General features: G+C 37.6%; 1 pseudogene; it reads left to right on the top strand.

Moving 5' to 3' along the window:
• Positions 1-576: 576 nt before the first annotated feature.
• LOC148553528 (uncharacterized) overlaps positions 577-27,378 on the top strand; it is a 49,444-nt pseudogene continuing 22,642 nt past the window's right edge.

A 27,378-nucleotide genomic window follows, 5' to 3' on the forward strand; every position in this document is an offset into this window, starting at 1 on the left:
ACCCGTGTAAGGGTTGGGACTATCTTCCTTTTTTGTTTATGTATATAACCTGGTGTAGTACTAGGTCTTTTTAATGGATGACATGTATCTCTAAGTTTATCGTAACTCATATGTATATTTGTAAATATGTATATATGTATATTTTCTGCTACCATGTATTTATTTGCAATATAACTTTAAGTATTAGATTGCGAACAACTTAATGATTTTTCATGCTTAATAAGTTAACCACGCTAAACCAATAAAGGCTTATATTAACAATTGCTTATGAAATCTGAGTCTAGAGCCAAGTAGGCCCTTACAACAAGTAACACCTAAATGTTTGGCATTGATCATGAAGTGTCAAAAGTTGGATTGTTACAAGTTGGTATTAGAGCAGTTCGTCCATTGAGCCTTGGGGTGGACTGATTATGCTTCCTTGCATACTCTGAATCTTTTGTTCCATGCAGTTAGGATATTTTATAATATATTCTACATGAAGGTTTGTGAACATCCATTATAGTGATATTAATACTTGATTTTGATATATTAAGACTGATCACCTTAATATTGATTATTGGATATTGATAGACTCGAATGGCTACGAATAGGTGAGGACCCTCTCGACGGGAGGGAACAAGTGAGGAACTATCCTCGATGCAACGACTATTCTTGAATCTATAAATTCCATGACCACTGCTGTATGTGACTCAGTAGCTGCTACCAATCGAGTAGCTGAACGTCTTGATCGCCACAATGGAACTGAAAGTAACCATGAGACTAGACATGAAAATGAAAATGGCGACGAAGGTGAAGGTGGATTACGTAACGATAACCGGCCAATGATCTTAGCCTCTTTCTTGAAGATAAATCTACCGTGATTCCATGGAAACACTAGTGCTACGCAAGCTGATGACTGGTTTAAAGAGATATGACGGTCAATGCGAGCACAACAAGTCCCTAAAGAACAGCGGGTGGAATTTGCTACTTCCATGCTGAGAAATGACGCACAACATTGGTGGCAGGGGATGCTTCAACTGTTAGGAAGAGAAGCTATTGACATCACTTAGGAGGAATTTTCAATTGAATTCTATAAGAAATATTTTTCTCAGTGTTTTTGTACCGCTAAGGAATTAGAATTACTTCAGCTGCGACAGGGAAATATGACAGTCACTGAGTATACTCGCAAGTTTGAGGAGCTATGTCGGTTCTCAAATGTTTGTCAAGGAGCACCAGCTGCTTTGAGACATGGAAGTGCATCGAGTTCGAAGGAGGGCTTAGGGAAGAACTATTAGCTCATGATGGTCCAATGGAAATCCGGAATTTTTTGGAATTAGTTAACAAGAGCCAACTCACAGAGGAATGCGTAAAGAAGCTAGTGGCAGCACAAACTAATCAAAGGAATCTTCCAACAAGGAATTTCAATCGTAACCTCACTCCTCAAGGAAGACACATCAAAGTAACTCGGCAGCCAGATTTAGGCAAACAACCACAATCGACCTAACCAAAACTGACATGCACTATATGTGGAAGTAATCATGGAGGCAGACCCTATCTGTTGAAGTCTGGGGTTTGCTATAATTGCGAAAAGCCCGGACACATAGCCAAAGAATGCACACGACGGAAGGCTGAATTTGTTTCCCCTTGGCAGCAACAGCCTAGGACGGTGTTTGTTATGGATGCGGGAAATACTACCGAAACCGATCCCCTCACCCGAGGCAACAAAATTTTGAGGACAAAATTTTTTTTAGGAGGCCAGAAAGTAATCACCCTACCTCTACGAGGCCTATGATTTCTCATTCTTTATAACATTCACTGACACGCATATATATATATATATATATATATATATATATATATAGCATAGATAATAAAATTAGTAAAGGAACAACCTTAGATGCGTTACTAACTATTCACCTGGTTTTTTCTTTCCCCATTGCAAAGTCACGGTTTTTTTCTTTCTCCCGGTTCAACCGAACTAAGCTTCCTTTAACTAAACCAAAGCCCAAGGGAACTCTGATTAAACTCATTCCCTCTTCCTCTCTCAGAACCGAACGATACTACAGGGGGAAACATGGTCACATCTTCATGCAATGAATGATGTGATATGGTGTTGCAAAGGGAGGAAGCCACGAAGCCTTGTCGCACCAGCTCACCATTTTCCACCTCCTTTGGATATATATATAAGCCCAGCCCTTCAATTCCTCTAGAAACCACACGAAAAGGAGAAAGGAAGCAAAAGTAGCAATTGATCAAGGAAGAGAATGAGGAAATGTCAACAAGATCGTCATCATCTGCGTACATCATCATCAAGTAGGACGAAGAGGACCATCAAAGGAACTGCTACTCGAAGCCAAAGAAGAAACCCTACCCTTTTTCTTTTTGATTCCCTTGGTATTTTTTTTGTTAAGTAAGAATCAGTAACTCTGTGCTCCGTTGTTCTTCCTAATTCAAAGGTTCTACCCTTGTTAAGCTTCAACTTCTTTAAATGACGACCAACCCAATCAAATTCATCCCATCACAAGAGTAAAAATCCTTTTCCTTACTCTATAGGAAGCTCGGCCAATTGGCCCTATAAACTGACAAAATTCTTTAATTATATTTTTTAGAGTTTTCTGATTTAAGGTAGCAAAGGACAGACCTTGGAAGATGTGAATTTTTTAAATTTAGTGGTTGCTACAGAATTTTCTATTTTTTCTGGTTCTATAGTATCAACTTCCAGCCACTAGAACTTTTGATATATTTGGCATTTTGAGTTGTTTCCAACAGGATTTTAAAGATCTGTAAGTCTATTTTAAGTGAGTATGAATTTCATGTCTATAGCTATTTTGTAGAGTTAATTATGTCTCTTGAAATCTGGGCTGTTCGCAGGAATTTCAGAACCAATTTATAGAAACAGGGCAGCACTTCTAATTGACATTTAATTAACCGAACGAAGTGCTATGAACTTGAAACTTGCTTTTTCTAAAACATAGGTGTGTTGAGTGTATCCTCAACAAAATCTAGAAGTAACGGTTAAAATTGAAATTATTATAAATTTTTCAAAAACAGGGCTGCTTGCTGTATTCTTTCTGAATTCTCTTGAGTGCAGCAGCAGATTTTACTAAGTTGGCTATCAAATTCAATTCTAATCCACACGTGGTAAAACCTTGATTTATATTCAAAGGGTATGTCTAAATTTGACAGCATGTGTGAACTTAGTTAAACAAAGGTATGTAAGTTGTCTATAGGAAGAATTTAAAGTTAAGCGGTGATGCAGAGGTATGCCTAGTTTTATAGTGATGCGGAGACACATTTAGCTAATTGGTGATGCGGATATATGCTTAGCTGTAAGGTGATGCAAAAGCATAAAGGAAAGAAAAGAAAATGAGAAATAATGAATGAAACAAAAAGTTGAGAATTGTATGTTGAATGGGTCTTGTGCCAAATTGCTAATGCGAAAGTGCCCACCTAACTAATAGCCTAAGGTTGCTAATACGGGAATATTCGCCTAACTGATAGTCTATTTATTACTGTGATGCCAAGATATCTTAACTGACATGGGTTCGCCCATGATGATCATTGTGTCTGACTGGTGATGAGCGGATAATTTATACCAATTAGAGGGTGATAATCAATTTCTAGTTTATATGCCACAAAAACTCTAATTATCCAAGAAGTAAAAGGATTATATGTCACGTATCCTGTTAAATTCAGATAATTAAAATTTAGGAGAAATTATTTTCAAGCTGTTGTTCAAGTAAAGAGCTTTTCCAAGTTTTACAAGAACTCAAATAGAAAGAGGGTCATACTTCCGTTCCACCCAAATTCATAAGATAAAGAGAGAAAACAATTCTTAAATTATAAATCCATACATGAATTAAAATAGAAAAAGTAATAAAATTAATCCATAGAAATAGACAGAGCTCCTAACCTTAACAATGAAGGATTAGTTGCTCATAGTTCAGAGAAGAAAAGTAGGATTCTGGTAAAATGTACAGCGTTCTAATCTGATGGCATCAGATCCCTTTTTATAACTAATCCTAATAAATTTAAAATCTAATATTCAAAATTAAACTTAAAATAATATATTTTCCTAATTTAAGATTTGAATTTAAATTCGAATTAATTAACAAGTCTTCAACTGATGGGTGGAGACCACTTGATTTTTCCATTCTGCAGCTTCTAATCTGTGTTTTCTGGGCTGAAAACTGAGTTAAAACAGCCCAGAAATTGCCCCCAATATTTTCTGTCAATTCTGCAGATCGCTCATGTGACGTGTCCGTGTCGTCCACACGTTCGCATCATTTGTGCAGATTCCAGTCCATGCGTTCACGTCAGGCACGCGATCACGTCATTGCGATTTCCTCCTTTCCGCGTGGTCGCGTGAGCCATGCGTCCGCGTCGGTATTCGCTGGTCATCTCCTTGGTTTCTTCTCTTTCTCTGCAGAACTTCATCAAATCCATCCGAATGCTACCTAAAATGAATAAAATTGCACAAAACTCAAAATAGCATCCATAGTGGCTAAAATATAATTAATTCTTAATTAAACTCAGCAAGTTAGATGCAAATTCACTAGGAAAAGATGGAAAAGATGCTCACACATCATGGATCTATACACATGATGAAGATAATTGAAGAGGCTCAAGAGCTCATTGATACAGTTGCTAGAAATCAGCACATGTACTTAAGTAGTGAGTCCTCCATGAAAGAAGAGGCTAAAGCACTATCCAATAAAATTAGTCCTCCAGAATAAGTTGCTAAACTCAATTAGCAATTGCTTTTTATAACAAAACAGTTAGCAGAATTTAAAGAGATGCTACAAGACACTGAAAAGGCTAACAAGAATATGAAAGCACAATTGAATCAGACAAGACAGCAGTTATCTAAACAGATAACAGAAGAGTGCCAAGCTGTTCATTTAAGGAGTGGAAAGACATTGAATGTCTCAACTCAAGGCAGCAGAAAGCCAAGAAAGGAACAGCTGACAAAGGATGACCAAACCACGGCCCAAAATCCCTCTGAGGACAGTAAGAGCCCAGAGAGGAAGGATTCTGGCGTTTAAACGCCAGAAAAGGGTAAGAAATTGGCGTTGAATGCCCAGTGGATAGCCAAGTCTGGCGTCCAAATGCCAAAAAAGGGTGGCAATCTGGCGTTAAACGTCCATACAGCACCCAATTTCGGCGTTCAAATGCCAATAGGGGATCAGACACCTGCAAGTGCTGATAACAAACCCCTTAGGCAGGCCTCTCCAACCACTTCTGTAGGAAGTAAACCTACAGCAACTAAGGTTGAAGAATATAAAGCCAAGATGCCTTATCCTCAAAAACTCCGCCAAGCAAAACAGGATAAACAATTTGCCCGCTTTGCAGACTATCTCAGGACTCTTGAAATAAAGATTCCATTTACAGAGTTACTTGAGCAAATACCCTCTTATGCTAAGTTCATGAAAGATATCTTAAGTCATAAGAAGGATTGGAGAGAAACTGAAAAAGTTTTCCTCACTTAAAGATCCGGGAAGCTTTATGATACCATGCACATTAGAGGATGATTGTACCAAGACAGCTCTATGTGATCTTGGGACAAGTATCAACCTAATACCCGCATCCACTATCAAAAAGCTTGGTTTGACTGATGAAGTTAAACCAACTCGGATATGCCTCCAACTTGCTGATGGCTCCATTAAAATCCCATCAGGCGTAATTGAGGACATGATTGTCAAGGTTTGGCCATTTGCCTTCCCTACTGACTTTGTAGTGCTGGAAACGGAGGAGCACAAGAGTGCAACTCTCACTCTAGGAAGGCCTTTCCTAGCAACTGGACGAACCCTCATTGACGTCTGAAAATGGGAGATAACCCTGAGAGTTAATAAGGATGAGTTTAAGTTGAATGTCGTCAAAGCTATGCAGCATCCAGACACATCAAAAGACTACCTGAGCATTGATATTATTGACTCCCTGGTGAAAGTGGTCAATATGACTGAGAGTCTCGAATCAGAGCTAGAGGACATTTTTAAAGAAGTTCAGCCTGATATGGAGGAACCAGAGAAAACAGAAGAACCTCTGAAAACTCCTCAGGAAGAGGAGAAGCCTCCTAAACCCGAGCTCAAACCACTACCACCATCCCTGAAATATACATTTCTAGGAGAAAATGACACTTTTCCCGTGATCATAAGCTCTGCTTTAGAGTGACAGGAAGAGAACGCACTAATTCAAGTGCTAAGGACACACAAGACAGCTCTTGGGTAGTCCATAAGTGATCTTAAGGGCATTAGTCCAGCCAGATGCATGTACAAGATCCTATTGAAGGATGATGCTAAGCCAGTGGTTCAACCACAGAGGCGGCTAAATCCCGTCATGAAGGAGGTGGTGCAGAAAGAGGTCACTAAGTTACTAGAGGCTGGGATTATTTATCCTATTTCTGATACCCCCTGGGTGAGCCCTGTCCATGTTGTCCCCAAGAAGGGAGGAATGACAGTGGTTTATAATGAAAAGAATGAACTGATTCCTACAAGAACAGTTACAGGGTGGCGTATGTGTATTGACTACAGAAAGCTCAATACAGCCACCAGGAAGGATCATTTTTCTTCACCATTCATAGACCAGATGCTAGAGAGACTAGCAGGCCATGAATACTACAAATTTTTGGATGGCTATTCAGGTTACAACCAAATTGTAGTAGATCCTCAGGACCAAGAGAAAACAGCATTAACATGTCCATCTGGAGTGTTTGCCTACAGAAGGATGCCATTTGGTCTGCGCAATGCACCTGCAACCTTTCAAAGGTGCATGCTCTCTATCTTCTCTGATATGGTAGAAAAATTTCTAGAAGTCTTCATGGATGACTTCTCAGTATTTGGAGACTCATTCAGCTCTTGTCTTGACCATCTAGCACTTGTTCTGAAAAGGTGCCAAGAGACTAACCTAGTTTTAAACTGGGAGAAATGTCACTTTATGGTGACTGAAGGAATTGTCCTTGGGCACAAAATTTTGAACAAGGGAATAGAGGTGGATCAAGCTAAGGTAGAGGTAATTGAAAAATTACCACTACCTGCCAATGTTAAGGAAATCATAAGCTTTCTGGGGCATGCAGGATTCTATAGGAGATTTATAAAAGATTTTTCAAAAATTGCAAAACCTCTGAGCAATCTGCTAGCTGCTGACACACCATTTGTCTTTGACACAGAGTGTCTGCAGGCGTTTGAGACTCTAAAAGTTAAGCTGGTCACAGCACCAGTGATTTCTGCACCAGAGTGGACATTACCATTCGAACTAATGTGTGATGTCAGTGACCATGCCATTGGTGCAGTATTGGGACAGAGGCATAACAAGCTTCTGCACATCATTTACTATGCTAACAGTGTTTTGAAAGATGCATAGAAGAATTACATAACCACAGAAAAGGAGTTGCTTGCAGTGGTTTATGCCATTGACAACTTCAGATCTTATTTAGTAGGATCAAAACTGATTTTGTACACTGACCATGCTGCTCTAAAATATCTCCTCACAAAGCAGGATTCAAAATCCAGACTCATAAGATGGGTATTGCTTCTGCAAGAGTTTGATATAGAAATAAGAGACAGAAATGGGACAGAAAACCAAGTAGCTAATCACCTGTCCCGGATAGAACCAGTAGCAGAGGCATCCCCTCTTCCTATTGAGATCTCTGAAACCTTCCCGGATGAGCAACTCTTTGCCATTCAGGAAGTACCTTGGTTTGCAGACATTGAAAACTATAAAGTTGTAAGATTCATACCCAAAGAGTACAGTGAGCACAAACATTATCTTGCAGGCAATGTTGAGCAAGAATGCTCAAAACTGAGACTAAATTAAAAGCTCAGTAAAAGGAGTCACAAAAACAGCTGCAAAATTAAAGTGGAATCAAAAACAGCATCAAAAACAGCACACCCTAGAGGACAGGCTTACTAGCGTTTAAACGCCAGTAAGGATAGCATAATGGACGTTTAACGCCCATGCAGGCAGCATTCTGGGCGTTAAATTCCAGAATAGGCAGCATTATGGGCGTTTAACGCCAGAAATGGTAACATTCTGGGCGTTCAGAAAAACGCCCAGTAAAGAAGGATTCCTGGCGTTTAACGCCAGCCAGGTGATGGGATATTTTTGCGGAAAAACGAATTTCTCCAAAAGACCCAAAACTAACTGGCAAGTGCACCGGGTCGTATCAAGTAATAAAACTCACGGGAGTGAGGTCGATCCTACAGGGATTGATGGATCAAGCAACTTTAGTGGGTGATTAGTTTAGTCAAGCTAACATTTGTGTGATAATTGATGCAGCAGAAAGTAAATGACAAGGAAAATTAAAGTGCAGAAAGTAAATTGGACAGTAACTTAAAGAACAAGGAAGTTAAATAGCAAGAATCTTAAATTGCAAGAAAAGTAAATTGCATGAAAGTAAAGGAGACTGGGTGCAGGGAAATTGAATGAAAGCAGTAAATCAAAGCTTAGAACAATTGCAAGGAAATTAAAATTGCATGAAAAGTAAATTCAGATCACAGTGGCTCAAATGTAAAATGCAGAGGAACAAAAGTGCTGGAAAGTAAATTGGGAACAAGGAGATCAGAGAGCAAAGTGACTGTGCTTAAATTGTAGAAATTTAAAAGGATGTTGAAGATCTCAGGAGTGGATCCTTCCTTGATTCAACAAGAGAAAAGTTGCAGAGAATTAAAAAAAGATTGCAGAAGAAGTAAAGAGAAGTTGCAAATAGAAAATGAAAACAGAATTCCTTCCAATCTCAATTCAAGATTCAAAATAGAAAATGAAACTCGGAGAGAGAGCTCTGTATTCCTAATGCTCCCTAGTGGAGCTCGCCCCCCTCCTCTCTATTCGGGCTTACTTTCTAAAATGAGAATGATGCCTTATATAGGCATTTTTACAAAATGAAAATGAAATTCAAAACAAATTACAATTAAAATGAAATTTCTATTCTAACTATCTCTTGTGCCTTTGAGTGATGATAATGGGCCCTTGCTCTTGATGGAATTGGGTTGATAGAGGCCTTGGTTGATTGCTCTTGGAGTTGGAGAGAGAACCGAATTGAACCGGGTTGGAATCATGAAAGCTTGAGTAAAAGTTGGAGTAAAAGTTAGGGTCTAACTTTTGCTCCAACTTTTCACATCAGCACCCTTCCTTGCTGATACCAACGTTGGGGCAAAAGTTAGGGGTCAAACTTTTGCTCCAACGTTGGCCCCCTTGTGTGCATGTATGGGGTGCTACTTTGTCCTCTTGTCAACGTTGCCAATTTCATGCCAACTATAGACTATTATATATGGTTGGAACGCTCTGAATGTCAGATTTCTAACCCAATTGGAATCACCTCAATTGGAGATCTACAACTCAAGTTATGCTCATTTGAAGAGGACAAGGTTGCTGGCTTTGGTGTGCAGCGTTTGAGGCGACGTTTGCCTTAAACGTGGTCGAAAACGCCAGTTCTGGAGGCTCAAACATATTGTCCACCCCATACTATTATATATTGTTGGAAAGCCCTGGATGTCTACTTTCCAATGCCGTTGGGAGCACATCATTTGGAGCTCTACAGCTCGAGTTATACTCCATCGAAGGTGCAGAGGTCAGTTGGCCTCACTGCAGGTTGCCACCATGTTCGTTTATGCTCATTGCGGGGCAGTTTTCTCCCTCAATTTTAGTGTCCACCATGCAGTGCCATATATGCTTGGAAAGCTCTCGATTCCTACTTTCCATTGCTTTTTGAATCACCTCATTTGGAGCTCTGTAGCTCAAGTTATTCTTGTTGGAAGTATACCCCTTGCACACTCATGGCGCCAACGTTAGCCAAAAAGTTAGGGGCTAACGTTGGCGCAAACTTTTGCTAGCCCAGGGAGTGTTTTTCATGTGCCAACGTTAGCCAAAAAGTTAGGGGCTAACGTTGGCGCAAACCTTTGCTCATCCAGGGAGTGTTTTTCATGCCAAAAGTTAGCCAAAAAGTTAGGGGCTAACTTTTGGTCCAGCTTTTTGCTTCCTGGTTCATTTTCAATTAATCCAAAAGTTTGAGCTAAAGTTTGAGGCAAACTTTTGCTCAAACTTTTTGTTCTCTCTTCCTCCTAGCCATTCCTTCTTGCTTCATCCTTTCTCCAAGCTTTCTTCACCTATCATTAATCAACCAAACACATCAAAGCTATGCTCAAAATCATGAGATATTCATTCTTTCATAATATGTGACAATTATAGCATAAAACCTCATGAAATAGCATGAATTCATACATGGTTGATTAAATCAAAGGAAACATGAAAATCTACCCAATTGGCTTGCTTATGGCTCAAGAAAGTGCATAAAACCTATTGAAAACAAATGAAAAAGCATAGAAAAACATGACATGGTGACATGTCATCACAACACCAAACTTAAACCTTGGTTGTCCCCAAGCAAGAAAAGAATCATGCAATAAAGATTGACAATCCAAGGAAAGAAGAATAGCAACTCAATGTTCATGGTAAGCTAGTTTTCTAAGCATGCTACAATCACAAAAGAAATGTAAATGATTGATGCTTCCATCTAGCTCAATTTATGAAATCTTTTTCTTATATTTCTTCCTTGAAACAAGCTTTTGATTTTCTTATTAGCTTCTCCTTTTGGGTGCTTTGCCCCATGAGTTGATAACAAAGCTACGACTTCTAAATGCTTTGTTTTCAAGTATTACCACTTGATACATAAGCACCACAAGCATTTGATTAGAGGACTTCATTAAGCTCATTTTTTCTTTTCTTTTCTTGACTCTCTAATCATTGATGCTCAGAGCCTTGAGCTTTGAGGGAGTGCTTTTGCACTTTGAGCCTAACCTTGACTTCTAAGTGTTTTGTTTTCAAGCATTTGGCTTGATACATAAACACCACAAGCACTTAACAAATAAATTGCCATTGGTACTCAGAGCCTTCAGCTTTCTCATTCTTTCCCTTTTTCTTTTCTTGCTCTTTTTTGCTTTTTCTTTCAAGGTTTTCATGATTTTCAAAAAATGTACTAGATGAAAACTTCAATTAAATAAAATCCAATGTAATTGAGCAACAATTAATCATACTAGCTTTCCAATACTTTTATGCACATGCTAAAATCTTCTTTAATGCCTTGTTTGTTTATGATCATGATACTTTGTTGCTTTTGAATTCACAAAACTCAAGTTGGTAATCATAATGACACAGCACCATGTTGCAAATTAGAAATCAAACTATGCCTTTTCATACACACATGCATACAGAGAAGGTAAAGACAATCATGCAGTTTATAGTGCTTGAAACAAATGAGAGGAAAAGGAACTTTACAACCTTGTAGTTCATCTTCTCTATTGTTGTCATTTTCCTCTCATTCTCCTCCTTCCCATACCAAACTCAGAATGCTTGCTCATCCTCAAGCAACTATTAGAACCGTGGCTATGGGGCTAAGATGGATCATGAATGTCTTACACAAGAAATGTTAGTAGTACATGTGTTTCAAGCAAGAAAAATTAAAGATAATAATCAAGGCACAAGAGACAGAGACATTGTGATTGCAAGCTTAAGAAGGTGAGCATAATACTTTGCATAAAGAATAAGTGGCACACCAAACTTAGTGTGACACTTTCACTTGGAATCAATGCAAGTATCCAGTAAAGATTTGAAGCAAATTGTGTTGCATAGCAACACCAAACTTAGAATGCAATCCTATGTCAATTTATTTGAACTAAAACTAAACAAAAGAAACTGTTATATGTTAAATACAATCACCAAATGAAGAATCTGTTATGAATAAGGATGTCTTGGTGATGTATGAACAAAAACAGTTAATGAAGGAAAGCATTAAAAACAAGTAAATAAATGAAACAAAGAGAAAACAAAAATTATCCAACTAAGAAGAAAAATAACACTGTAAAAGGCAATATGATTATGCAGACAAGTGATGTTGCTGGATTCATTGCATAGAAAATTAAGTGGCACACCAAACTTAGAATCTTAGCGTGACACTTCATGTAGAATTGATGCAATCATCCAAATGGGATTGAAAACAATTTGTTGCAAGGCAACACCAAACTTAGAATGTGATCATATGCCAATTTATTGAAATTTAAACAAAGCAAGGAGAAGAAATGTACCTACTGTCTACCTGTTCTTTACTTTCTTCCTTTTCTTCCAATTTGTTAAGAGAAATGACTTCAAAGGAGGAGAAGTTTCAGCTACTGTCCCTTGCCTTGGCCTTTCCTCAGCAAGCTTCCTTTTGCAAATGGCTTGATTGATCTTGCTTGCTGGATCAGGGACAGGATTGGTGCTCTTGTTAGTTGCCTTCACTTCTTTGAATCCAAGTCTTGGTTGCTGTGTGATTACTGGAGTTTTGTATTCATCCAGAGCCTTTTGAACTGATGGTTCCATGAACTCCTCCTTCATGTACTTCTCTGCCTCACTTGAGTTTGGAATGACTTCCTCACTTTCTTGCTCCTCCACTTCCTCTTTTACACTCAACATTTGTTTTAATAGCTTTTTCATTGAGGAGGTTTGTTGATCTTCCCAACATTTCTTCATCTCCTCTTCATATTTAACGATCACAGATTCAAGGGAAGTTTGTGAGGGTTGTGAATGTTCATGTTCCTTTATCACCTCAAGAGCAGTTTCAGGTTCCACTACTTTCACCACCTCTTCTTTTTTTGTAATTTCACTTGACACAGGGACCTTGCATTCTTGTTTTTCCATTTTCTCCTTCCTTGCATTCAACAATTGGTCTACCATCACTTCCATGTTTTTGAGGGAGTTTTCTAGTTCTTTATGGTATTTCTCTTCCTCCTCCGCAAATCTTTTGAGCATGGACTCAATCTTTGAGAGGCTTTGGTTCATGGAAGTTTGTGTGGTTGGTGAGTTTTGACAGAGGCTTTCTGTTGAAGCATGGTCAAGTGATGATATCTTCGGATGAATATCATATGGAGCATTAGAATTCCCTTCCCAGCCACCATTAGAATCATGACTTGCATCATTTTGAGGTGGAGGGAAATATCCCATATGATTTTCTTTCTCATCTTGTGGTTCTGAAGCATAGCTCCATGAATTGGAGTGCCCAGAATTTGAAGTTTCTTGGTGATATTCCCAACCACCATTAGAGATTGGTGATGGTGGGTGATATCCCATAAAATTTTGTTTGACCATAAGATGAGTTGAACTCCATTTGTATTTTGTAAACATCAATGAAATTTGAAATTCATGTCATAGAGAAAGAATTTCTTAGTGAGGCAATAACTCAAACACCTTGGTTTCAACTTAGAACAGAGAACAAAAATAAAGAAAATGCTTAATCTAGACTTCTCACCCACTTAATCATTGTTGATCTAAATCAATCCCCGGCAACGGCGCCAAAAACTTGATGGGATATTTTCGCGGAAAAACGAATTTCTCCAAAACACCCAAAACTAACCGGCAAGTGCACCGGGTCGTATCAAGTAATAAAACTCACGGGAGTGAGGTCGATCCCACAGGGATTGATGGATCAAGCAACTTTAGTGGGTGATTAGTTTAGTCAAGCTAACATTTGTGTGATAATTGATGCAGCAGAAAGTAAATGACAAGGAAAATTAAAGTGCAGAAAGTAAATTGGACAGTAACTTAAAGAACAAGGAAGTAAAATAGCAAGAATCTTAAATTACAAGAAAAGTAAATTGCATGAAAGTAAAGGAGACTGGGTGCAGGGAAATTGAATGAAAGCAGTAAATCAAAGCTTAGAACAATTGCAAGGAAATTAAAATTGCATGAAAAGTAAATTCAGATCGCAGTGGCTCAAATGTAAAATGCAGAGGAACAAAAGTGCTGAAAAGTAAATTGGGAACAAGGAGATCAGAGAGCAAAGTGACTGTGCTTAATTTGTAGAAATTTAAAAGGATGTTGAAGATCTCAGGAGTGGATCCTTCCTTGATTCAACAAGAGAAAAGTTGCAGAGAATTAAAAAAAGATTGCAGAAGAAGTAAAGAGAAGTTGCAAATAGAGAATGAAAACAGAATTCCTTCCAATCTCAATTCAAGATTCAAAACAGAAAATGAAACTCGGAGAGAGAGCTCTGTATTCCTAATGCTCCCTAGTGGAGCTCGCCCCCCTCCTCTCTATTCGGGCTTACTTTCTAAAATGAGAATGATGCCTTATATAGGCATTTTTACAAAATGAAAATGAAATTCAAAACAAATTACAATTAAAATGAAATTTCTATTCTAACTATCTCTTGTGCCTTTGAGTGATGATAATGGGCCCTTGCTCTTGATGGAATTGGGTTGATAGAGGCCTTGGTTGATTGCTCTTGGAGTTGGAGAGAGAACCGAATTGAACCGGGTTGGAATCATGAAAGCTTGAGTAAAAGTTGGAGTAAAAGTTAGGGTCTAACTTTTGCTCCAACTTTTCACATCAGCACCCTTCCTTGCTGATACCAACGTTGGGGCAAAAGTTAGGGGTCAAACTTTTGTTCCAACGTTGGCCCCCTTGTGTGCATGTATGGGGTGCTACTTTGTCCTCTTGTCAACGTTGCCAATTTCATGCCAACTATAGACTATTATATATGGTTGGAAATCTCTGAATGTCAGCTTTCTAACCCAATTGGAATCACCTCAATTGGAGATCTACAACTCAAGTTATGCTCATTTGAAGAGGACAAGGTTGCTGGTTTTGGTGTGCAGCGTTTGAGGCGACGTTTGCCTCAAACGTGGTCGAAAACGCCAGTTCTGGAGGCTCAAACATATTGTCTACCCCATACTATTATACATTGTTGGAAAGCCCTGGAGGTCTACTTTCCAATGCCGTTGGGAGCACATCATTTGGAGCTCTACAGCTCGAGTTATACTCCGTCGAAGGTGCAGAGGTCAGTTGGCCTCACTGCAGGTTGCCACCATGTTCGTTTATGCTCATTGTGGGGCAGTTTTCTCCTTCAATTTTAGTGTCCATCATGCAGTGCCATATATGCTTGGAAAGCTCTCGATTCCTACTTTCCATTGCTTTTTGAATCACCTCATTTGGAGCTCTGTAGCTCAAGTTATTCTTGCTGGAAGTATACCCCTTGCACACTCATGGCGCCAACATTAGCCAAAAAGTTAGGGGCTAACGTTGGCGCAAACTTTTGCTAGCCCAGGGAGTGTTTTTCATGTGCCAACGTTAGCCAAAAATTTAGGGGCTAACGTTGGCGCAAACTTTTGCTCATCCAGGGAGTGTTTTTCATGCCAAAAGTTAGCCAAAAAGTTAGGGGCTAACTTTTGCTCCAGCTTTTGCCCAAAAGTTAGCCAAAAAGTTAGGGGCTAACTTTTGGTCCAGCTTTTTGCTTCCTGGTTCATTTTCAATTAATCCAAAAGTTTGAGCTAAAGTTTGAGGCAAACTTTTGCTCAAACTTTTTGTTCTCTCTTCCTCCTAGCCATTCCTTCTTGCTTCATCCTTTCTCCAAGCTTTCTTCACCTATCATTAATCAACCAAACACATCAAAGCTATGCTCAAAATCATGAGATATTCATTCTTTCATAATATGTGACAATTATAGCATAAAACCTCATGAAATAGCATGAATTCATACATGGTTGATTAAATCAAAGGAAACATGAAAATCTACCCAATTGGCTTGCTTATGGCTTAAGAAAGTGCATAAAACCTATTGAAAACAAATGAAAAAGCATAGAAAAACATGACATGGTGACATGTCATCACCAGGGTATCTAGCTGGGCGTTAAATGCCCAAATAGGCAAACAAGTGGGCGTTAAATGCCAGAATAGATAGCATTCTGGGCGTTTAACGCCAGGATGACACAAGGGAGGTAATTTTGTTTCCAATTCGATTTTTTTCAATTTTTCATGTTTTAATTCATAATTTTTTGCATCAAGCATATTTTAAACTTTCATCTTTCAATTTCTATTTTCAAGAATTAATAATCTTTCCAATTCTATTTTTAATTCTTTTCAATTCCTTCCAAAACATTTTTAAAACTTACATATCTTTTCAAATTCTTTTCAAATCTTCTTAATTTTTCTTGTATACAGTAATAAGTTTTCAAAATTAATTGCATCATTCTTCTTCTACTCCCTTCTATCTTATTTTGCTCGAGGACGAGCAAAGCTTTTAAGTTTGGTGTGGAAAAGCTCAGCTTTTTTGCTTTCCATAACTACTAATGGCACCTAAGGCCGGAGAAACCTCTAGGATGAGGAAAGGGAAGTCAGTTGCTTCCAACTCTGAGTCATGAGAGATGGAGAGATTCATCTCAAAAGCCCATCACTAGAAAGAGGATGGAGCAAACAAGAGAGCCCACTCATGGACCTCAATAAGAGCACTCCATTATCCTCCATAAAATCATAGAGGACCAAAAGGCCATAAAAGAGGAGCAACAAAGGCAAGGAAGAGATATTGAGGAGCTAAAGCACTCCATGGGATCTTCAAGAAGAAGAACTAGCCGCCATCACTAAGGTGGACCCGTTCTTTAATTTCCTTGTTCTTATTTTTCTGTTTTTCGGATTCTATGCTTTATGTTTTGTCTATGTTTGTGTCTCTATTATATGATCATTAGTGTCTAGTGTCTATGTCTTATAGCTATGAATGTCCTATGAAACCTTCACCTTTCTTAAATGAAAAATGTTTTTAATTGTAATAGAACAAGAAGTGCATGAATTTCGAATTCTATCTTGAAATTAGTTTAATTATTTTGATATGGTGACAATAATTTTTGTTTTCTGGATGAATACTTGAACAGTGCATATTTTTGAATTTGTTGTTTATGAATGTTAAAGTTGTTGGCTCTTGAAGGAGAAATATTATTTGATAATCTGAAAAATCATAAAATTGATTCTTGAAGCAAGAAAAAGTAGTGAAAAGCTTGCAGAAAAAAAAAGAAAAGAAAAAAAGTGGCGAAAAATAAATAAATAAATAAAAAAGAAGGAAAAAGAAAAAGCAAGCAGAAAAAGCCAATAACCCTTTAAACCAAAAGGCAAGGGTAAAAAGGATCCAAGGCTTTGAGCATTAATGGATAGGAGGGCCCAAAGGAATAAAATCCTGGCCTAAGCGGCTAAACCAAGTTGTCCCTAACCATGTGCTTGTGGCGTGAAGGTGTCAAGTGAAAAGCTTGAGACTGAGCGGTTAAAGTCGTGGCCCAAAGCAAAAAAAGAGTGTGCTTAAGAGCTCTGGGCACCTCTAACTGGGGACTCTAGCAAAGCTGAGTCACAATCTAAAAAGGTTCACCCAGTTATGTGTCTGTGGCATTTATGTATCCGGTGGTAATACTGGAAAACAAAATGCTTAGGGTCACGGCCAAAACTCATAAAGTAGTTGTGTTCAAGAATCAACATACTGAACTAAGAGAATCAATAACACTATCTGAATTCTGAGTTCCTATGGTTGCTAATCATTCTGAACTTCACCGGATAAAGTGAGATGCCAAAACTGTTCAGAAGCAAAAAGCCACTAGTCCCGCTCATCTAATTAAAACTAATCTTCATTGATGTTTTTGGAATTTATTGTATATTCTCTTCTTTTTATCCTATTTTTTTTTTTAGTTTCTTGGGGACAAGCAACAATTTAAGTTTGGTGTTGTGACGAGCGGATAATTTATACCCTTTTTGGCATTGTTTTTAGGTAGTTTTTTGTATATTTTAGTTACTTTTATTATATTTTTATTAGTTTTTATTCAAAAATCACATTCCTAGACTTTACTATGAGTTTGTGTGTTTTTCTATAATTTCAGGCATTTTTTGGCTGAAATTGAGGGACCTGAGCAAAAATCTGATTTAGAGGCTGAAAAAGGACTGCAGATGCTGTTGGATTCTGACCCTCCTGCACTCGAAATGAATTTTCTTGAGCTACAGAAGCCCAATTGGCACGCTCTCAATTGCGATGGAAAGTAGACATCCTGGACTTTCCAGCAATATATAATAGTCTATACTTTACTCGATATTTGATGGCCCAAACTGGCGTTCAAAGTCAGCTTAAAACTTTCTGGCGTAAAACGCCAGAACTAGCACCCTTTTCGGCGTTAAACGCCCATTCTGGCACCCAGGGTGGCGTTTAATGCCAACTTTGGGCATATGCACGTGAAAGCTTGGAAGCTCAGTGACAAACGGACTTCTGCTGGTAAAGAATTTTGTCAAATTATATTCGCATTGTAAGTATAATTTCTAAACCAATAGAGAATCCTTTCGTACAAAAACTTTGGATGTCACAAGTAACGAAACCCAATAAAATTTATAACCGAAGTATTTAAACCTCGGGTCGTCTTCTCAAGGAATTGCACGGAAGTATGATTTATTATTGGTTATGGAAAAGTGTATATTTTTGGGTTTTTGAAAGGAAAAACTACAAAAAGTACCCATGAAGTTTATGAATGCTGACAAAAGTACCCATAAACTAAGGAAATTAATGCTATACCCATGAAAGATGGATTCCGTATGACAAAAGTATCCAAATCCTAATTTTTTATTGATTTTTTAATAAAATTCCTAAACTACCCCACCCTAACCCCATTCTACCGTCACTCCCTCTCTTCTCTTCTTCCTCTCTCCTCACTTATCCCTCAAAAACCCTCACAGAGTCATAGAAACTCTCCTCTTACCTCCTCATTGCCGTCCACCACCCACCTACTCCATTACCGCCAATCTCTTCCCCTCTCACTACTTCACCCTCTCACTATTGAGGTGACTACAACACCTTCATCGCACACATGTGACCCAACTTAAGGAGAATGCTGCTGCGGCATGCCTGTTGTAGCCGAGGAAAACGTCGTCATGGCACGTCTAACCCAGCTGAGGAGAACACCGTCATCGCACACCTGAGAAGAGAGAGGGGTCATGGTACTCTTGCATGCAGAAAGCGGGTTCGGTAAAGAGAAATCAGAAAAGAAAGGGAGGCGACATTGTGGATGGAGGTTCTGCCATTGACGACGTTACAGTTGGCTGGCGAAGAAAAAGGTATTTCTTTTTTTTAAATATTTTTATTTTATTTTTCTTCTTTTTAGAAATTGATTTAGTTACTACTAAAATGATACTGTTCTATTTTTTTTTAAATCTGCTTCTATTTTTTTATGAAGGCTGAGATTGATTTATAGAAGATCCAATTGATGGCTACTTCTACTTCTGATTTTTGCTGAAATAAATTTCAAATTGGATGAATGGATTTGAAAATTTTTATGTTTTGAGTATTTTTTGGTGTTTGGTTAATTTGGTTTGGGTATGAATTATAAACTTATGAGTGAATCGGTTGAGGTCCGATCCTCTACCACCACCACTACTACCATTGATTTCGGTCTGGTTTGTTGTAGGAGTAGTTTTGGACTCCATGGCAAGAGTTGGTATAAATTGAGTTATGAAAGGTTGAAAAAGTGAGTTGAGGTTGAGTGTAGGGTAGTTTAGGAATTTTATTAAAAAATCAACCAAAAATTAAGATTTGGATACTTTTGTCATACGGAACCCATCTTTCATGGGTACAGCGTTAATTTCCTTAGTTTATGGGTACTTTTGTCAGCGTTCGTAAACTTCATGGGTATTTTTGGTAGTTTTTCCTTTTTGAAATAAGGAACAAGTAATTTAAATGGAAAGAAAGATAAATTAATAATTATAAAAATCTCTTACAAGGTATAAGAACTGGAAATTCCATCCTAGTTATCCTTATCAGGTGTGATGTGAATTGTTATTACTCCCACTTAGTTAACCCTTACTAAATAAAGGAAAGTCAAGTGGACCAATCAATTTGATCCTTAACTCCTAGTCAACTCCTGTGGAAAGACTAGCTTTAGAGCGATCCAAATCAATCAGCAATTCCAAACTTTCAATCAACTATTGAGTCTGATAACTCAAGTGTTACCAATTACTTAACCAAAGAAAAAAGGGAGAAAATCTACTCGAATAAAAATGCCTTCAGATTGGAAGTAGTAGTAACATAAATAAAAGAAAGAAATCTTAAATCTGAAAGACCTTAAATTATATTAAATGAAGAAATCAACTCTAACACGAAGTTCATAAGCCAAATTGAAAAGATAAATAACAATTAAAGTAATAGAATAAATAAAAGTAGAAAATAAATTAAAGAAACATTGAACCTGGAATGAAGAGAAGTAGCCTAATCATAATAGAAATCCTAAATCCTAATCCTAAATCCTAAGAGAGAGGAGAGAACCCCTCTCTCTCTCTCTCTCTAAAACTACATCTAAAACCTAAAATTATGAATATGAATGTTGTCTCTGTTGTTGAATGAATGAATGGATTGATTTCCCCACTTTATAGCCTCTAATATGTGTTTTTTGGGTCAAAAACTGGGTCAAAAACAACCTAGAAATCGCCACCAGTGATTTCTGGTACGTACAGGTTGCTGCAAAGTCACGCGGAAGAGTCGTCCACGCATTAGCGTGGATTGGGTTTTTGCCAGGTCACGCATCCGCGTGATCCACGCGTGCAGGTCACCTAGCTTTGAGGAATCAATGGCAAATTATATATCGTCGTGAAGCCCCGGATGTTAGCTTTCCAACGCAACTAGAACCATATCATTTGGACCTCTGTAGCTCAAGTTATGGTCGATTTAGTACCAAGAGGTCAGGCTGGACAGCTTTAGCAGTTCCTTCAGTTTCTTGTATTCCTTCCACTTTTGCATGCTTCCTTTCCATCCTCTAAGCCACTCCTACCCTATAATCTCTGAAATCACTTAACACACATATCAAGGCATCGAATGGTAATAAGAGAGGATTTAAACATAGCAAATTTAAGGCCAAAGAAGCATGTTTTCAATTGTAGCACAAAATCGGGAAGAAAATTGTAAAACCATGCATTTTGTATGAACAAGTGTATGAAATATTGATAAAATCCACTCAATTGAGCACAAGATAAATCGTAAAATAGTGGTTTATCAAACTCCCCACACTTAAACATTAACATGTCCTCATGCTAAGCTCAAGAGAAGCTATAAAGGGGTGAAGAGGAATGGAAGAATGTATGAAATCCAACCTATCTGTATGAATGCAACTATATGCAAGATGCTTTTACCTACTTGGTTTAAAAGTAAATAAATTCTCCAAGAATAAATATGCACTGGATCTAACTATTTCAAATTACAAAATAAAGTATAAGTAAACTTGCAGAAGAAAATAGCCCATGAAAGCCGGGAACAAAGAATCGAGCCTCGAACCCCACCGGAAGTGTATGCACTCTAATCGCTCAGGTGTTTAAGGTTCGATCTCTCAATTCTCTACTAACCTTGCTTTCTAAGGTTTGCTTTTCTTCTACCAATCAACAAAAATTTAATGCATAAATACACATATCAAGAGGTCTTTTAAGGATTGTAATGGGGTTAGGGTCAAGGTAGGAATGTATTTGGTCAAGTGAACTAAAATCTGAATCCTTAATTAACTTAAACTTTCCACCTAACTTAGGACAATCCATGTAATCATAATATAAAGCCTAACTATCCATTAATCATGTCTTCCACGTATTCATGCATCCAAATTTCGAGTACAGTACATATGCATTGCTTTCACCATTTACTTTGGGGGCATTTTGTCCCCTTTTACTTATTTGCTCTTTTTTTTCTTTTCCTCTTTTTTTTCTATTTTTTTTGTTATTTTTATAAAATTATTTTTTTTCTTTTCTTTTTCAATGCATATGATTAAGGTATTGAATGCATGAACATATTCTCAACATTCTTTAACATTTTCTGAAAATTCTAACATACTCAATTCTCAAACCAAATGTTTTCAAACCGAATTTCCCCACACTTAATTCATGAGTACTTTCACTAGTCTAAGCTAACCAAGGATTCAAATTAAGGACATTATTATTTTCCGCATAGAGTTAATGATGTGCTAAAGTAAAGAACAAAGGGGTATAATAGGCTCAACATTGGTTTGCAAAGGATAATGAAAGGGTAAGGCCATATGGGTATGTAAGCTTAGTGAAATAAAGGCCTCAATCATATAAGTGCATGCATACATAAAACAATGGAAATATATAATTAAGCAAGACAAAGATCACAATTTTAGAGAGAACAACACACACCAAAAATAAAATATTGGTTGATAAGATGCAACTAATCAAATAGGCTCAAAATCTCACTAGGTTGTGTGTTCGAGCTCTAAACCATGTTCCAGTATAATATTTCTTCAAACAAGTTCAATAAAAATTTTGATTCAAATTAGTGAAATGCTATAAAAAGTTTTTTGAAAAAGAAAATATTACTTTAATCAAGTGGTAAAATATGCACAAAATCAAACAAATATGCAATCAAACATGCAAATGCAACAATGAACAAACAAAAAAAATAAAATATTGGTGTTGAAAAGAAAATAACTAACCCATGGAGATTGGTATCGACCTCCCCACACTTAAAGGTTGCACCGTCCTTAGTGCATGCTGAGATGTGCAGGTGGACGGGCTACTACAACTGATGGTTTTCTCTAGAGATTGTGCAGGTGGACTTGTTTGTTTCTCCATATAGAAGTTTCTGTTTCTCTTCCTCGGTGGCCATCCTGAAAGAAGAGGAAAAAGAAGGAAAGTAACCCAGAAACAAGGATAGGAAACAAATAAAATATGATTGGGTTAATGCCAAATAGTGAGAGTCTCAGTTACATGGTAGCTACAACATGCAGGTGAGAAAACAATAGAAGCAAATGGCATATCAATAGTGCAAGAATTACAATAATGGGGGAGAGAGTGTGGGTAATGCAAGATAGTGTAAGTTCATGTCAATGCAAGATAATATAAGTATCATGAAGGAGTAGCATTGACTTATGAAGAATAATACCCAGTCAGAGTAAAACAAGTCATGAAGCACCATAATAATTCAAGAAAAAATGCAATAGTTTGAATAAGAAAATTTTAACATCAATGGAAAAATAATAAATTTAGAAAAGAAAATAAAAATATGCACAAAATTAAAATGCAATGAATGAAAGTATGCAAATAAATTAAGTAAAATAGAATGAAAGTGAAAAAGGATGAAAAGTTAAAGAGATGAAGAAGAAGAAAGTAAGAAAGAATAAAGAAGAAAGAAATAAAAAGGGAGAAGAGAAAATTAGGATTAGGAAAGAAAGGACAAGATAGCAGGCGTTGATCTTGATGAGCTGTGCGTCGCATGTGACGCGGATGCGTGGGTCACGCGATCGCGTGGTGTGTGATATTTTTTAGGTGACGCGGACGCGGGGTCACGCGATCGTGTGGCCTGATTTGTGCTATTGGCGCGAGTGCAGCCTCGCGTACGCACAACTTTCTGTTTTATATGCATTTTGTAAAAAATCTGGGTGACGCGGGCGTGTGGGTGACGCAATCACGTGAATAGCCATATTTTGAAAAACGACGCGGACGCGTGGGGCACGCGTTCATGTGGTAAGGCTTGTGCTTCCAGCACTATTCTAGCCCCACTCCATCATAACTCTCTGCCATACACCTCTTTACGTCAATTTTGCAGGGCCACGCGGTCGCGTGGGAGGCGCTTTTTCAAAATGACGCGGACGCGTCATTGACGCGGTTGTGTGGGCATGCTTGTGCCTAAGGCACACCTCTAGCCACGCTTTCGCGTGACTCTCTGCTTCTTTCTTCCATGTTTCGAATGCACCTATGACACAGACGCGTCAGCGACGCTTACGCGTCGCGTGCGTTTTTTTTTTTTTATGCAGAATGCAAATGCTGATGCAGGAACTATGAATGAACACTAAGAAAAAAATAAAATAAAATAAAACTAAAAATAAAACAAAATAAATAAAACTAAGACTGAAAAAGAACGATTATACCATGGTAGGTTGTCTTCCACCTAGCACTTTTAGTTAAAGCCTTAAGTTAGACAATTGGTGAGCTCCTTGTTATGGTGGCTTATGCTTGAACTCATCCAGTAATCCCCACCAATGTTTGCAATTCCAATATCCTCCGGGATCCCACACTAGTTGTATAGATCCTTCAAGCAAGTTAAAGCAAGTGACAAGGCACCAGGAGTGTTGATTGGTAGAACAAATTCGGGGATCCCAAACCTTGCTTTTGCACCCGTCTTCTTGTTGATCATTATTGTTCCAACCGGGTGGCAAGCAATCTGAATTCTTACTAAAGCAGCCAAACAAATTCCTAGACCCATTCAGTTGAGCTTTATACCAACCCTTATGTTTCAATTTGGAGCATGCAACCATATTGAACCTTGCATGACAATTCCTACCACTAACCATTTCCCTCTTACTCTTATAGCCACAAAGAGCTCTAAGTTGCCCATCTGTCTCAAGCAAAGCATATTCAAGTGGGCTAATTAAGCTTAGAGATGAAAGATTTACCCACTTGAATGAAGGAATGGACGGTGATGACTTCGGGGGAGAGGTCTCCAACAATTTTGGCAAGGTGATTTCCAGCTCCATTCTCTTGAGCTCTTCTTTGAATTCTTCCACCTCCTTGTAAGCTTCTTCAATTTCAACCTCTTCCTCTTGGTAGCTTTCTTCCAATTCGATCTCTTCTTCATTGTTCACCAAGGGCATGGGAGGTTGTGCTTCTTCTTCTTTGATCTCCATATCTAGTCCAATGGGAGAGGATTCAAATGTAGATAAGAATTCATCAATGATTGAATCCATCTCTTGATCATCCCCTTCAAAGTCTTCAACCATGATATGCCTTGGAGGTTGTACACCCTCCTCAACATCAATTTTAAATTTCTTGGAAGGAGGCTCTAGGACTTGACTTTCCCATGGAGGTTCAGTATTTCCGAAGTCTTCTTCCTCTTCAATAATTACGGCTTCCTCCAGTTGTTCTAGTACAAAATCAAACTCCTCCTTGATGTCTTCCATATAGGGTGGTGGTGCACCAGAGCTTGAGGGCTGAGTATTCGAGGTAGAAGATTGGTCCATGAGGGATATAAGAGCTTGAAGAGTAGATGTGAGACTAGTGATAGAGGCAAGTGTGGTATGAAGCTCTGTTTGCCCTTGGTGAAAAACACCAAGGGTGTTGTCATCCAGTGGAGGTTGGGGTGGATATGGCTTAGGGTCATATGGAGGTGAATGGTGTAAAGGGGCTTGTGAGTATGGTGGTTCAAAGGTGTGTTGGGGAGGTGGTTCATAAGCATATGATGGGGCTTGTTGGTAACTACAAGGGGGTCCACAAAATCTATCATCTTGGTATGCACCTCGGAATGGCTCCTGACCATAGTAATTTGGTGGATGTTGGTTGTCATGAAGGGGTCCACCATATCTAATGTCTGGGCATGCATTGTAGGATGGTCGTTGTCCATGGTATCTTGGAAGGTGTTGTTGCCGAAAGGGTTGATCAGATCCTCGTGGCTCCTTCCAACTTTGATTGTTCCGACCTTGATGTATGTTCCTGTTATAGCTTCCATTCCTTCCAACAACATTAGAACCAAACTTAAAACCAGAGGTGTGAGAATTCATAGTAGCAAGAGAAAATAAAAAACAAAAACTAAAAAAAATTAACGAAAATAAACTCCTAAAACTAGAAACACTGACAACAATATAAGATAAAGATTTGAAAAATGTTTAAATTTTGAAAAGGTTTGATTTTTAAAATTTTAAATTTAAATTTTGAAATTTGAATTTTGAATTTTGGAATTTAAATATTGAAATTTGAAATTTGATTTTGAAATAAGATAAGATAATATTTTGAAAAAGATATGATTTTTTTGAAAAAGATTTGAATTTTGAAATTTAAAACTAAGATAAGATAAGATAAAAATTTTAAAATAAAAATCTGAATTTTTTTTTTTGTAATTTTCAAAAAAAATCAATTAAAATAAAGAGAAAAGATATTTTTGAATTTAATGAGGAAAGAGAAAAATAATAAAATGACATCAAACTTAAAATTTTTAGATCAAAACGAAGAAAACAACCAAGAACAACTTGAAGGTCAAGATGAACACGAAGAACAACTTGAAAATCAAGAAAGAACAAGGAACATTATTTTCAAAAATTTTAATAACTAAATAAAAACCAATAACCTCTTAATTTACGAAAAAGCAAAAATAAAAACAAAAATAAAAACAAATAAACAAGCAAAAAGCAAATATTTACAATAACCAATAATAAGGCACACGTTTGCAATTCCCCGGCAACGGCGCCATTTTGACGAACGGACTTCTGCTGGTAAAGAATTTTGTAAAATTATAATCGCGTTGTAAGTATAGTTTCTAAACCAATAGAGAATCCTTTCGTACAAAAATTTTGGTTGTCACAAGTAACAAAACCCAATAAAATTTATAACCGAAGTATTTAAACCTCGGGTCGTCTTCTCAAGGAATTGCAGGGAAGTATGATTTATTATTGGTTATGGAAAAGTGTATATTTTTGGGTTTTTGAAATAAGGAACAATTAATTTAAATGGCAAGAAAGATAAATTAATAATTATAACAATCTCTTGCAAGGTATAAGAACTGGAAATCCCATCCTAGTTATTCTTATCAGGTGTGATAAGAATTGTTATTGCTCCCACTTAGTTAACCCTTACTAAATAAAGGAAAGTCAAGTGGACCAATCAATTTGATCCTCAAGTCCTAGTCAACTCCTGTGGAAAGACTAGCTTTAGAGCGATCCAAATCAATCAGCAATTCCCAATTTTCAATCAACTGCTGAGTCTGATAACTCAAATGTTACCAATTACTTAACCAAAGGAAAAAGAGAGAAAATATACTCGAATAAAAATACCTTCAGATTGGAAGCAGCAGTAATATAAATAAAAGAAAGAAATCTTAAATCTGAAATACCTCAAATTATATTAAATGAAGAAATCAACTCTAACATGAAGTTCATAAGCCAAATTGAAAAGATAAATTACAATTAAAGTAATAGAATAAATAAAAGTAGAAAATAAATTAAAGGAACATTGAACCTGGAATGAAGAGAAGTAGCCTAATCATAATAGAAATCCTAAATCCTAATCCTAAATCCTAAGAGAGAGGAGAGAACCTTTCTCTCTCTAAAACTACATCTGTATTTTCTGGGCCGAAAACTGGGTCAAAAAAGCCCAAAAATTGCTGGTACGTACAGGTCACTGTAAAGTCACGCAGAAGCGTCGTCCACGCGTTAGCGTGGATTGGGTTTTTGCCAGGTCACGCGTCCGCGTGATCCACGCGTGCGCGTCACCTGGCTTTGGGGAAGCTATGGCAAATTATATATCGTTGCGAAGCCTTGGATGTTAGCTTTCCAACGCAACTGAAACCACTTCATTTGGATCTCTGTAGCTCAATTTATGGTCAATTGAGTACCAAGAGGTCAGGCTGGACAGCTTTAGCAGTTCCTTCAGTTTCTTGTATTCCTTCCACTTTTGCATGCTTCCTTTCCATCCTCTAAGCCATTCCTGCCCTATAATCTCTAAAATCACTTAACATACATATCAAGGCATCGAATGGTAATAAAAGAGGATTTAAACATAGCAAAGTTAAGGCCAAAGAAGCAAGTTTTCAATCATAGCACAAAATCGGGAAGGAAATTGTAAAACCATGCATTTTGTATGAACAAGTGTATGAAAGATTGATAA

The sequence above is a fragment of the Arachis ipaensis genome, chromosome B7 (genome assembly GCF_059453495.1).
Source record: "Arachis ipaensis isolate K30076 ecotype BB chromosome B7, ASM5945349v1, whole genome shotgun sequence".
NCBI lineage: Eukaryota > Viridiplantae > Streptophyta > Magnoliopsida > Fabales > Fabaceae > Arachis > Arachis ipaensis.